Source organism: Budorcas taxicolor, chromosome 14 (genome assembly GCF_023091745.1).
Source record: "Budorcas taxicolor isolate Tak-1 chromosome 14, Takin1.1, whole genome shotgun sequence".
NCBI lineage: Eukaryota > Metazoa > Chordata > Mammalia > Artiodactyla > Bovidae > Budorcas > Budorcas taxicolor.
This window is the reverse complement of record NC_068923.1, coordinates 58,421,973-58,436,352: the sequence shown is the minus strand read 5'-3', so window position 1 is coordinate 58,436,352 and position 14,380 is coordinate 58,421,973. Positions and strand designations below refer to the sequence as shown.

The 14,380-nt window shown below is 40.5% G+C and overlaps 1 pseudogene; it reads right to left on the bottom strand.

Annotated features, from left to right (window-relative positions):
- Positions 1–11,235: 11,235 nt before the first annotated feature.
- LOC128059571 (60S ribosomal protein L21-like) lies at positions 11,236–11,716 on the bottom strand (annotated as a pseudogene).
- Positions 11,717–14,380: the final 2,664 nt, after the last annotated feature.

Genomic DNA, 14,380 nt, shown 5'->3' with positions numbered 1-14,380 from the left:
TGAATGAGCTTCTTGGCCAACCCAGTTTAGGAGAAGGTATGTGGTGGACAGGGTTAAAGCCCAAGGGAGGAGGCTATTAAGAGGTCAGTGGTTTGGTAACACCTAATTGAGTGGGTTCAAGGCAGGTGTCCAATGCCAGTGGGATGAAGTCCAGATGTGTTAAAACATACACGGTGAACAATCGACTTAGGTGGAGTATAGAGCTCACTAACTCATTAATTCACCAAATACTCTTAACGAGCTTTTACTATGATATGAGGGCTAGAGACACCATGAAAATGAAGACAGATCAGATTTCCAGCCTCATGAACAGAACTCTTCTCTGGCTCATTGAACATCAAGGCTACCATACTAAAGCCAAAAAATTAATCCATTGTTGGGGATGGAATATATAAACCTATTCTATCTTTACTCCTACTTCCTCTTCAATGTAACACCTCTTCAAAATTATACTGAAACAAGTCAGACAAGGAAACTTTTTTGATAAAAGTACCGCAGTACCATTTCTTGAAGAGCAACATTAACATATTTCTTCAAATACATTTTTACATTCCTGTAGGCTGACTAATTTTGATGTGAACAAGAAGTTCCTGCATCATTGGGTATACCCACCCACACCACTTCTTTACAAGACAGAATATATCCTTGTGTCTGTTCTTGGATGAACATTGACCCCTGATAAATGTTCCTCCACAATATTTTCTTCTGGTGACCTACACCAAAATTCAATGAAAACCAGATTTGCCACAGATTGACACTTTCATAATAAAGGCAGGTAGGAAGAAGGGAGAAGTGAATCAGACATTTTATAATTTATTAAAACATGAGTATGTGAATTTATTAATTCAAGGTAATTAATTACCTTGAATTAATCATCATGTTGGCATTTGCAACTGGAAAATAAGACAGATCAAACTATGTCCATACAATTTTAAAATATATAACACTTTGGCTGATGTATTTTTCACTTTAATACCCTTCAGTTCAGTTCAGTTCAGTCGTTCAGTCATGTCCGACTCTTCGAGACCCCATGAATCGCAGCACACCAGGCCTCCCTGTCCATCACCAACTCCCGGAGTTCAGACTCATGTCCATCAAGTCAGTGATGCCATCCAGCCATCTCATCCTCTATCGTTGCCTTCTCCTCCCGCCCCCAATCCCTCCCAGCATCAGAGTCTTTTCCAATGAGTCAACTCTTCGCATGAGGGGGCCAAAGTATTGGAGTTTCAGCTTCAGCATTATTCCCTCCAAAAAAATCCCAGGGCTGATCTCCTTCAGAATGGACTGGTTCGATCTCCTTGCAGTCCAAGGGATTCTCAAGTGTCTTCTCTAACACCACAGTTCAAAAGCATCAATTCTTCGGTGCTCAGCTTTCTTCACAGTCCAACTCTCACATCCATACATGACTACTGGAAAAACCATAGCCTTGACTAGACGGATCTTTGTTGGCAAAGTAATCTCTGCTTTTCAATATGCTATCTAGGTTGGTCATAACTTTCCTTCCAAGGAGTAAGTATCTTTTAATTTCATGGCTGCAGTCACCATTTGCAATGATTTTGGAGCCCCCAAAAATAAAGTCTTCCACTGTTTCCACTGTTTCCCCATCTATTTCTCATGAAGTGATGGGACCAGATGCCATGATCTTCATTTTCTGAATGAGCTTTAAGCCAACTTTTTCACTCTCCACTTTCACTTTCCTCAAGAGGCTTTTTAGTTCTTCTTCAATTCCTGCCATAAGGGTGGTGTCATCTGCATATCTGAGATTGCTGATATTTCTCCCGGCAATCTTGATTCCAGCTTGTGCTTTTTCCAGCGCAGTGTTTCTCATGATGTACTCTGCATAGAAGTTAAATAAGCAGGGTGACAATATATAGCCTTGACGTACTCCTTTTCCTATTTGGAACCAGTCTTACACAGGCTAATTTATCTAGAGTTAAGGAAGCCTTATTCTTTGTGCAAATCTGGTTGTGGGCTTTTGGGGGAGGTGGTGGAGATGAAGATTGTCTACAGCCCATCCCCTGATGCATTTATAGGGTGTCAGTTGGGAAGAGTAGTCATAAGCTCTATCACAATGTGTGAAAAGCCAAGATACAGAAACATTTTCTAAGTTTTGAGAAAATGAGATAAGTGGAGACATAATTGCAAAACACATTCAATTTAAATCCAATAAAATCTATGTTAATATTTTTACTAAGAAGTATAGAAGAATGGGATGGGAGTGGGGTGGGAAGGAGGCTCAAAAGGGAGCGGATATATATGTAAACATATGGCTGATTCACGATGCTGCACAGCAAAAACTAACACAACACTGTAAACAAATTATTAATATATTCCAATAAAAAGACTAATAGATAAAGAACTATAGCACACATAAGGGATAATTGTGGGAGACTCTTTCTTAGGAGATCACAATTTCATATGCATATTTCCTGAATCAACTCAGAAAGATGATTCTGAAGAAATCTTACCAGAAGAAGTATATGTGTTTTTACACATAGATGTTTTCTGGAAATGTTTATGTTTAAAATAATAAGATGTTTCAGAATATGTTTCCCCAAGCTCCCTGATTTTTCTGATCTTATCTTTGATTCTGCAGACATTGGTACATTTCAGGGACTCAATCTCCAGGAAGAATGAAAGATTTTTGTACAGGCACTTACAAGCCCCAAAGTTCTCTCATCCACAAAACCAAGATATTATCTTTGCCCTAAAGGACCTTAGGACTTAACGAATAGAGTAAGCCAACACAGGAAGCTATTTCTACACAGTCCGAAATGTTGGTCTCTACATTTGAGAAAAAGGAAACCCAAAAATACATTGTGAGACACTGGAGTGAAATATCAAAAAACACATTTTTTTTTAGAAGCTTGAAAATATGTTTCTGGGTTTTCTAACCCTGAACACCCTTGCACAGAGAGATTTTATTAAAAGTGTAGGGCAGGGAATAAATATATATGTTTGTGTTTCCATCTTTGAAAGTGTAAAAGAAAAAAATTCCTAAGCTCTTCTTTCTTCATATAATTTCCTATATTATTGGGGGTGGGATGGAGCATTACATGACTTTTCCTTTTAAAATGTTGTGTTTTAAGTTTTCCTCATTCTTACATTTTTAAAAATTCAAGAGCTCGGGACTTCCCTAGTGGTCCAGTGGTTGAGAACCTGCCTGCCAATGCAGGGCACACAGGTTCGATTCCTGGCCTGGGAAAATCCCATATGCCAAGGGGCAAGTGAGCCCATGCGCCACAACTACTGAAGCCTGCACACCCGGTAGCCCATGCTACACAACAAGAGAAGCCGCTGCACTGAGAAGCCCGAGAGCCACAACTAGGGAAAGCCCACACACAGCAACAAAGAAGCCCAGCACAGCCAAAAAGAAATTTTAAAACATTCAACAGCTCAGTATGAACTAATATCCAGGCCTCACCAATTCATGCTTGCATGAATTATCAAGATGGTAGGCACAGAGTGAAATTGTGCAAGAAAAAAAAAAAGGGATGTATTCCTTTGATCATCACAAAGCCTCAGGTCCATTTGGACAGAAATAACATGATATCTGGATCCTGGTATGTAAACTTCTTCCGCTGGAAATCTTTACTGTCAAACTTTATAATCACTTCTAAATAATTTGCATACTTGGGATTCTGAAATCTTACATTTAACATAGTCATGATCGCTTATTAATTTCTGAGAACTCCCAGCCAGAGTTGTTGGAAAACATCCTCACCCTTGGCAGAAGTATAATTATCAGATAGTTACCAGGATTAGAATTCCTTAGTTCCTTTATTCTTAATTTGGCTTCTTCCATTGACACCCAGTGATGAAGAGTAAAAGGCAATTCCACTTTATTTTGTGCAAAGATCACTGGAAGTAACCCCCCCTTCATTAGATTTCTGTGCTCAGCATCCATAAGAGATCTTTGGATAAACATTTGATCTAGAGTATCTCCTTCCCATCCACTTCACCTCACCAGAACCAGACACATCAATTCTAACTGGTATCACAGCTTCGGGAAATATTTGTCCTAGAAGAATGCCATTTTTACTGGTATACGGTGTAGCTTGGGGTCACAAACACTTCTCACCATGCTCCTATTGGATGACCTCAGCTGAGGCTATTTGGCGTAGTAAAAGATAATGTGGGAAATACTCAATGGCAAGCAGCAGAAGAACCTAAGACTCACTGGACTTTAAAAACCTCAAGGAATTAAACCTTTGAGACTTTGTCATATTTTATCATTTTCTGTATCTCAGCTCTTCCAGGGCTTCTCAGAAGTCTCGTGTTTAAAATCAAGTACCTCTTACTTCAAGATGTTTTGTGGGCATTGAGGTTTCTGGGAATGGTCCTGTGACCTACGTAATCTGCAGCTTCCCGCACTGTCATTTTTGAAGACAGAGCTTCTGGTTTCTGTCTCTGTGTTCACATTCTCAGCATCCCATCTTTCTGCTAAACTTGATCTCTCCAACTATCCTAGGACAATAAGGAAGAGTTAATCTCTCATCTACTTCCTTTTGAAAGAATTTATGCTGATAGCAGCATAAATTCTTTTTTTCTCATTAACTGACTATGCAAAATAAGTCTTTGATTCTTTTACCGCCCGGTATTAGGCTTAGCCTTAACCTGTTCTGACACGATGAAATGCTGTTTTCTCCTTGTTTCTTTTTCTCCCATATAAGCTATTCGATCAATTTTACCATCCAGCTCATGATGCTAAAGGTCTTAAACCTAGATCAAAGAAATCGAGGATGAATTCAAGGACTGAAGAAAAAAATCATCAATGCTTTATTAATTAGCAAGAGTGTTATCCACCAAATACACATCTGAACAAGTTTCCTTTTTTCTCACTAAGATTCACTCAAAATACTGGTAATACTCAGCACCCCACGTGAGGAGAGTAATACACTATGAGAAGTCCTGAGCAAATCAAGCTTCCTTCTCTTCAAAAGACCTTGTCAGAAACAATTTATGCTATTATATGACAATAATTCTGCAAATCAGCAAGCCATATCATATATGCTTAAAGAGTAGGTTCCAGAATTTGAAATTCTATGCTGGCAATTTTAAAAGTTCACTTTACTTGAGTCTGTATCATAGCACATAGACATTTCCCATTCATGTTACTTTAGAGACTTTTCATGGGCATTCCTGACCAGAGTTCCCCACAGCTATCCTGGACATACAGGTGGGATTTGAAGGTACAGAAATGAGGTGGGTTGCTTTGGGTTACAATGTTGAGTGAGGAGACCAGATAACCCAAACCTGAGATCTGAGTTATTCTAATATATAAAGGTTAGGGAGAAGGATAGAGGTAGGTTTCTTAAGATACATTGTTAAAGAGTAGACAGAAAATAGTAGTAGACTCAGGAACATTTCAAGAAGGGAGCATCAACTTTATTCAAAGTCTATGAGAGTTCAAAGACAAACCATTAAAAACACCTGTTGGACTTGTCAACATGAAGTCCTAAAAGAACTTAGCAAAGGAAATCTCAATAGAATAAGAGAATCAGGAGATAAAGTAGAGATGGGTTTAGCGGGTAATGGACTGCGAAGAAGTAGAGATGATATGCGTGTGTGCATGCTAAGTCGCACCAGTCATGTCCAATTCTTTGTGACCCCGTGGACTGTAGCCTGCCAGGCTCCTCTGTCCATGGGATTCTCCAGGCAAGAATACTGGAGTGGGTTGCCCTTTCCTCCTCTAAGGGATATTCCTGACCCAGCAATCGAACCTTCATCTTCTATGTCTCCTGCATTGGCAGGCAGGTTCTTTACCACTAGTACTACCTGAGAAGCCCCAGAGGTGGTATATACAGGTAATATTTTTTCAGGAAGTTTTCCAGTAGAAGAGAGTTGAAACAATCAAATCAAGAATGGAAACTGGACATTATCAATCAAAATAATAGTACAATACTAACTAAAGTAATTTGAATGCTATGTTAAGCATTTTAGATGTGGTTTCAGTTTAACCCACAAATCAACCCTATATGGCGCATGCTATTACCATCTCCATTTTACCATGAGTAAATGGAGGCCCAGAGATGACAGAGCATCCCTAAGGTCACCCCACTAGGATTTCATTGCAGGCAATTCAGTCCAGTGCTTTCATTGCTAAATCACTGCACTGTTCCATCTTACCATGTAATTGGCATATTTGGAAAGTCCGGAGTTTCTGCTATGGCCTGGCTAGTTAGGTTTCAGATAAAACCTTCACAAATCAGTTTTTCTGGGCATGTTGTCAGTGTGTATAACACACGTGTTGATGGATGTGTGGAGAAGAGGAAAAACTGTACAAAAATACTCCTGTTTTACAACAGCTCCATCAGTCACGAATTGGTTTGGAACTTAGGAACATATTGTCTGTACCTCAAAAAGAACAAATGGATATTTCAAGAGTTTTGGAGACTACTCTTTTTTTTTTTTCTGTCCTTCAGAAGGCGAGAAAAATTACTGCCTCACATAAAGGAAGTGACTCTAATAGAGACAGAGCGTTCCAGGGGGATCTGGTGGAAAACACTTAAATTCAAACATGAAGAAGTTCCTGAAAGAACCTTAAGAAGCAACTGCTTTGACCTACAGGAGGGAAATGACGTAACTAGGGTTCGCTGGGCTGGAGTGATGTGACTGTGGGATGCAGTGTGGCAGGAAGATGGAGTGCTCAGGGGTCATTTTAAAGGACACTGTGAGTGCCACTGGAGGGAAGCATGGGCATGTGGGTCTCCCCTAGCGAGGATGTCTAGTCATTTTGGGGGATTCTGAAAGCATTCGGGTCCCACTGCTGTAGAAATGGTATTCTAGCCTGGAAAAACCTATTCCCTGCCTTCCTCTTGTATTACTGTGATGTGTATAGTGGGACAGGACTTCCCAGGTGGTTCAGTGGTAAAGAATCTGCCTGCCAGTGCAAGAGATGTGGCACTGATACTTGGATTGAGATGATCCCCTGGAGAAAGAAATGGCAACCCACTCCAGTATTCTTGCCTGGGAAATTCCATGGACAGAAGAGCCTGGCGGACTACAGTCCATGGGTTTTCAACAGCTGGACATGCCCTAGCGACTAAGCAACAACAACATGTTTGCTCAATAGCTACTTTATAAAGGGCCAGTTCAGGAAGAGAGTTCAAGGTCTCTTGGTGTTCTTTGGTCCTACTATGTTCAGAGCAGTATTTTAGAAACAAGGAGTGTTTTATTCAGGGTTCTTATGGGAAAGAGATGGAGCATGTAAATGAGGTAATTGAGAAGACTTGAAAAGGGGAACTTTTACAAAGGTGTAGGCAGAGTTAAGACTGAAGTGACTGAGCATGCATGCATATGGGCAGTTAGGAGAAACCACCAACAGGTGATGAAACATGGGGGGCAGTAATCACCATGCCTGCAGGGCCAATGTGAGGAATGGGTTACCAGACCTGGAGAGAGCTCATGGGAGAGCGATCCAAGAGGAACTTGGCTTAGATGTAGGAAAGCAACCTTCTGCCAGGTGGGGAGGGAAACCAACAGATCATTAGGTGGCTAGCATCTCCTACTGCTCCCTATTAACCTACAAGTGCTTCCCATTGCTAATCCCAACCAGAAACCAGGGTAAAGGATCAGCTATTGTAGGCTAAAAAATTCAACCTCTCTAGACTCTAACCATGGTGGAGCCAAGTAAAGATGGAGTTGAAAGGCAAACAAAATAATCCATCAGAGAGACCAGAGTCCAAGCTCTCTTAGCAAGCGGAGGCTGACAATGCCTATTAGGGCATCTAGAAACCAGGATATGATAAGGAATTTGGAAGGCCATTAAAATTAGAAAGGCAGCAAGCAATGGAGAGCCAGGATTAATAGGGATAGTCCTGACAAAGCATCAGAATACAGAGATGAGTAGAATGGTAGATAGCAGATGTGAGGCAATGGGACTTGAACCCAGGATGAAACAGGAAAGTTTCAGTGAAAGTTAGAAGGTGAGGCTAGGAGACACTCTCTAAAATGGTAGAGTTGCTTATAGGGAGTTTTCACAAAATGTTTACAGATCTATTTTTAGGAGAAGAAAAAACTACTAAGTCTACAGAGCTGGTTTTGGCAGATGCAAAGGGGACTAAAAGATATTCCTAACTTTAGGAGTTTCTAAATCACCAATGCAAAAGGGTCAGATGGAATTCAAGTATGTCATCCATATCCACATATTCTATCATCTCACATCTTTAAGCACACTCTTGTGATCCCCAATCCTTGAGAACTTTAAAAAAAAGTTTCCACAAGACCCTGAAATTCTTTGCTATCATAGGCATCACACTTAAGGAATGAAAATGTGTATATACAGTTTTATGTTTAAATTCTTCAAAAAGTCACCAATAAATTGGTTATCATGAGTCTATTTTAATTCTAATCGTAACAACACATAAAGTAAGACTCAAATTTTATTCTCAATCCATCAACTCAATCAAGCAAAAGTCATTTGTGCAAACAGTGTGTTTCCCCATTCCCTCTGCACACTACTTCTGGGCTTAGAGCTCTCCTTTTGTACTGCTTCAGGCCAGAATACTTTTTTGACTTTTTATTTTATATTGTAGTATACTCAATTAGCCATGGTGTGACAGTTTCAAGTGCACTGCGAAGTGACCCAGCCATACACGTATGTGGGTTTCCCAGGTGGCACAGTAGTACAGAATCAGCCCGGCAAAGCAGAAGACAAAGGTTCAATCCCTGGGTCAGGAAGATCCCCTGGAGAGGGAAATGGCAACTACTCCAGTATTCTTGCCTGGAAAATCCCATGGACAGAGGAGCGTGACAGTCTACGTACAGTCCATGAAATTGCAAAGAGTCAGACATGACTGGGCGACTGAGCATACATACACATACATGTATCAACTCTCCCCCAAACCCCTCTCCCACCCACATGCTATGCTGCCATATAGCATTGAGCAGAGTTCCCTTTGCTATACAGTAGATCCCTCTTGGTTATCCATTTTAAACACAGCAGTGTGTACATGTCAATGCCAAGGCCAGAATATTTTAACAGCAAGAAAGAGCAACTCAACTCAGACCGACTGAAGCAGGGGAAGAAAGTGGGAAACACAGGGCTGTTGCTAGATTGTGATTGATCTGGATCCAACTCCTGAAAGGACTCCGCCTTTTCTGGGTTCTTGTCTTTCTGTCCTTACAGACTCTCATGCCTTGATGGAATGCTGGCCGCTTGTCAGCCTCCTGTAGACTCTCATTCTTCCTCTTCACCGACCTCAGCGAAAATACAGTGTGCCCTGCTGGCTGTGACACAAGATCCCGTTGTTGTCCCCACAGAGCTTGGTGTTGGTCTGTCCTGGCACTAAGGCAGGAGAACAGGTGGGATGGGGAGGGAGTAAGTAACAATTCCAGTAACTCATGGAATCTCTCTCTTTCCATGTCATCTCCCTATCTAGAAATGCATCTATCTTTGTATGGAGTAATACTGTTTTGAATAGTGTTGATTAGAATTGAAGGCCTGAATAGGAAGAAGGGAAAGAAATAAAGAGGGATAAAGGACTTAGGTGTGCCATTACTCCACCTTCATTTTGCCCAGGAGACATCATCCATCACAATCAACCCCAATTACTTGTAAGGAACATGCATCCTTGAAAGTCCTAGACCTGAATTTTGCTGTGGTATCCAGTGAGTTAAGACCATTGGGATTTTTGATATAAATATCTAAGGAGGCACCAATATCCATCCTGCTAAATTGTAAATTGCCTCCTACAGCCATTCTCCCCTTCTGTTCATCCTCGCCTCCCAGTTTCTCAGTTAACTAAGGCAGGCAGGCTTGTCTCTGCCAAGTGATTCAGCCCATGGAAGCTGAAGTTTGCCAATGTTGCAAAAATAAATTTATTTGCACTTCCATATCTCATCTCAAAAATTCATCTCAATGCTGCCATCTCATCTACAATACAGTATGTTTATTTTAATGTAAAACAATGTGCCTACTGGCTGTTTCAGGCAGTAGAGAAAAACAGACCATATTTCTCCTTTGCACTGGACCTCTTTGGCACACTGCTTGAAATATCTTGGTCCAATAAGCAGGGCTGTATTACTGCCTCACACAGAAACCCAACTTGGGTAAGACCATGGGGGTGTGATTGCCAACTGGAAATCAATTTGATTGTGCAGGATCACTTTCACACTTACTGAAATTTTAATTGCCCTGAGTATTTTTACAATTACCAGACATTTCCTAAATGAAGAACTAGCAATTATGGCAATGACCATGAGGTATTTCAGGGTTTCATTATGTTCATGGTGATCCTATGTATCTAATTTTTTTTATCAAGTTGACATTTTCAAGGTGAGAAAGGCTTTTTCTGTGATTTAAAAAGAACATATGGCTGCTAAGTTGACACATTATACCTGGCAATTTGACAGCACCATCAGTCAATCTGAGAATCTAAAGTTGTTCCAGCTACAAGAGTAAGTGCATGTGTGGTCTTTCATTCTGCTGACCTACCACTCTTTCTGGTCCGACAGGGAATACATTTGACCATTGATCTTTAGCACCTCTGTTTCTATCCCTGGGGAAGCTCCTTCTTGTTCATGGTTCTCCTTGGCCTGTACTGATGCAGGTGTTAAAGACCATGCCTTCTTTCGGGGTTGAATAGCTTTTGATGCTTGAGTGTGTGCATGCTAAGTCGTTCATGTCCCACTCTGCTATCCTATGGACTGTAGCCTCTGTAGGTTTCTCTGTCCATGGATTCTCCAGGCAAGAATGCTGAAGTGGGTTTCCATGCCCTCCTCCAGGTGATCTTCCCGACCTAGGGATTGAAACTGCATCTCTTATATCTCCTGCATTGTCAGTGGGTTCCTTACCACTAGCACCACCTGGGAAGCCCATTTGAAGCTTGACTGTTCTTCCAAAGTTTGGGACCAAAGGATTGTTTTAGGTTTCATCCAAAGGAATTTTTAAAGCCAGAGTTGTGATCTCTTCAGGAACGCAATTCTTTTAAAAATCAGTAGTCTTCTCCTCTTCTTGCTCTAGGTTCCATGTGCCAGCAACCACGCACACAATTCTCTGATAGGAAGAATTTTCAAACCTGATGTATTTCTCTGCTTGCTTGCTCTGTGCCTGTCCCATTCCCTCTCTTGGAGACTCTCTGGGGCAGTGCTTGGAAAGTCTACAGTCTTCATCTGTCGTTGCCCAGATTACTTTATTTCAACTGAGAAGTTTTATTAAACCTTTTCTTGAATGACTTCTAACATCACATCTCTTTTTTTTGCAGTCCAGGTCTTCTGTCTTTTCTACACCCATCACGCCGTGAACTCATATGGATGGATAGGCTCCAACTTGAACTCAAGTTCCTTTCCACTGGTTTTCATGAAGTGTGCTTCTCTGGGTAGGGCAGGCTGGTGCTTCAGTTGGACCAAAGTACCTTTCTCTTTAGCTTCCTTCTTTTTCTGATCATCTTCCTTCACACGTTTCAGGAAATTTTCTCTGCTTTTAGAGTGCTTAATAGCCTTGAAAGGCACATTAATTCTCTCGGCAGGAAACTTGCCCTTAACTTGTTTGTTTACAATGTCAACAGCATGCTGGGTGACATTGCAGACTCTTCTAGTTTTGCCACGGTAACATTTGTCAGACATTCCGTTTGGAAAAGTGTCCATTCCCTTGATATCTACAATATCACCTTTCTTGTAGCTTTGCCTGTATATAGCCAAAGGAACAACTCCAAGTTTTCTAGAAGGCCTAGAGAATGTGTAGTGGGAACGCCTTTCCCTTTGTGTTGGTCATTTTGGCAAATTACTAAAAGATGGCAATTCTGAAAAGAATTGAGAATTAAAAGAAAGGAGCATCTTCTTTAATTTTTGGACGCCTTCTGACATGGCAAGAACTCAATTTCTGCATGCTACTCTTTTCAATTCTACTTACATACTGGCTAGTTCCTGTCAGATTTTTTTGCGTAATAACCTTGCCAAAGGCAGCCAGTAATAACCAATAGACACTAGTGTTCTCATCTTATGCATCCATTTCTCCTAAAGCTAACAAGTTAAAGGCGCTTATTCTGTCTCTGGAGTTACTAGAAGCACAGTTTTTTTCCACCTGCTCTTCTACAGTATAAATAGAATAGCTAGTTTCTCATAATCCCAGCCTGTGACACGGATCTTCTTGATGCCTAATAATGAAGCCAATGTCACATATTATGACTTATTTAAAGTGGTCTGATTCAAAATACCAATTCCTTTACTGGTCAGGATACATCGAGATATGTCTAAGTATATGCACTCTCAAATCTTAGGGGTTTAATGCAACAAATGTTTATTTCTCATTCATATGACCCTTAAAAATAGACTTGGGAGTACTTCTCCATCTCTTGGTGGCCCTATGTAGAACCACTAGCTTCCTAGTTGCCACAAAGGAGAGAGAGGTCTGAAAGACTGAAGAAAATTACTTTAAAGGCCATGCCTGGAAGGAAGTTCATATCATTATTGCCTACATTCTTCTAGCTAGAACTCAGTCATTTTGCCCTATCTAGTTGTAGGGCCATCTAGCAAATGAAGCCTTTCTGTGTGTTGAAAGAGGAAAATGTAGTAAACATATACCATTTTCTCTGCTGCCTGCGAATACAAACTGGTAGTTAAGTATAATGACCCTGATTTTACTGTGCATTGTCATGGGACATTAAGCAAGTTACTTAACCTCCATGTGCTTCAGTTTCTTTCCGTGTAAAATGGGGATTATGAAAGGGTAACTACATCAGAGGGTCATAGGTTTATATACATAAAGTAATTAGAGCAAGCCTGGCATATAGTAAGTGCTATGTAAGGTTATATAAGTGTTACATAGCAAGTTGTTGAAGTGTCAGTACAGAGCACACCAAGATAATTATCAAAGAGCCATTTTATAATAAGTTGATTGGACTAGAAAGACAGATATTTAAAAATCCCAGCTCATGTGGCTCTAAGGCCAAAATAACACATGCCTCTCATTCTGTGTCCTATTATTTTAGCTCATTTCAATTTTGCAGGATTTGTTTTAGGTTGTGTGTTGAGCCAATAGGATGAGACACTAGTGAAAATTCTTCAGATGGGCCTAATTTGATACTCACGTAAGAAATACTCCTCCTGAAGGCTGTAGAGGAAATATCTGATTAATGACTGCCAAAGTCACCAGGAATCGAATGTGAATGAGAAAATATTGTCTTTTATTTATAAAACAGTTTATTTACCAAAAGTTAATAAGCAGTTCTTATGTGCTAGATATGGAGTTAAACAAAAAAGCTCTAAATAATTGATTTTCCACCTGGTGGTAGAAGACTGTGAACCTGTGGAGTAGAATTCGTTATTATCTACATTTTAATAAATTAGAAGTTGGAGTTTGAAAAGGTGCTATAGATGCTCTACTTTTCTTCACTAGCAAGAAATGAAGTGAAGATCTGCATCCAGGAGATTTCGTGCCAGCACCCAGATTCTTTATCCTCCTCCAGCATATCAGTCAAGATGCTGGCGGGAAACCGCTAGTACACTCAAAATGGATAAGTCAAGGTGAGTTTTCAAAAGGGACTCTAGGGACTTCCCTGGTGGCTCAGTGATTGAGAATCTGCCTGCCAACGCAGAGGACACAGGTTTGAATCCCGGTCCAAGAATTAAGATCTCATGTGGCAGGGCGACTAAGCCTCTGGTCAACAACTACTGAAGCCAGCATGCCTAGAGCCCGCACTCGACCACAAGAGAAGCCACCACGATGAGAAGCCTGCACACCACAGCGAAGAGCAGCCCCCACTCTCTGCAACTAGAGAAAAGCCCTCATGCAGGAATGAGGACCCAGTGCAGCCAAAGATTTAAAAATGAATACTTTTTTTGATGTTCAGAAAAAAAGGAACTACTAACAAAATTGGGGGCAAAGTGTGGGGAAACGAAGTACATTAGGGCTGGTAAAAATTGAGCACAGTTCCCACCTACAGGTCTGAATGGAAAGAATACAAAATAACTATGGGAAGTGAGAGAGAGGAGCCTACCTATAAGAAAATAAGAACTTAGGCCCGTCATCGGATGAATGGATAAAGAAGATGTATGTGTATAAAATGGAATATTACTCAGCCATAAAAAATAATGACGTAATGCCATTTGCAGCAGCATTAATGGACTAGAGATTATCATACTAAGTGAAGTAAGTCAGAGAAAGGGAAAAATGTGAGCGGAAGGATAAACCAGGAGCTTGAGATGAACACAGGCACACAAATATATATAAGGTGAATAACCAACAAGACATGCTGTATAGCACAGGAAACTACTCAATATTCTGTGATAACCTATATGAGAAAAGAATCTAAAAAAGAATGAATATATATATATATGTATAACTGAATCACTTTGCTGTACACTTGAAACTAACACAACATTGTGAATCTATATGCCCCAAAAAATTAAAATTAAAAAAAAATGAGAACTGAGTTCC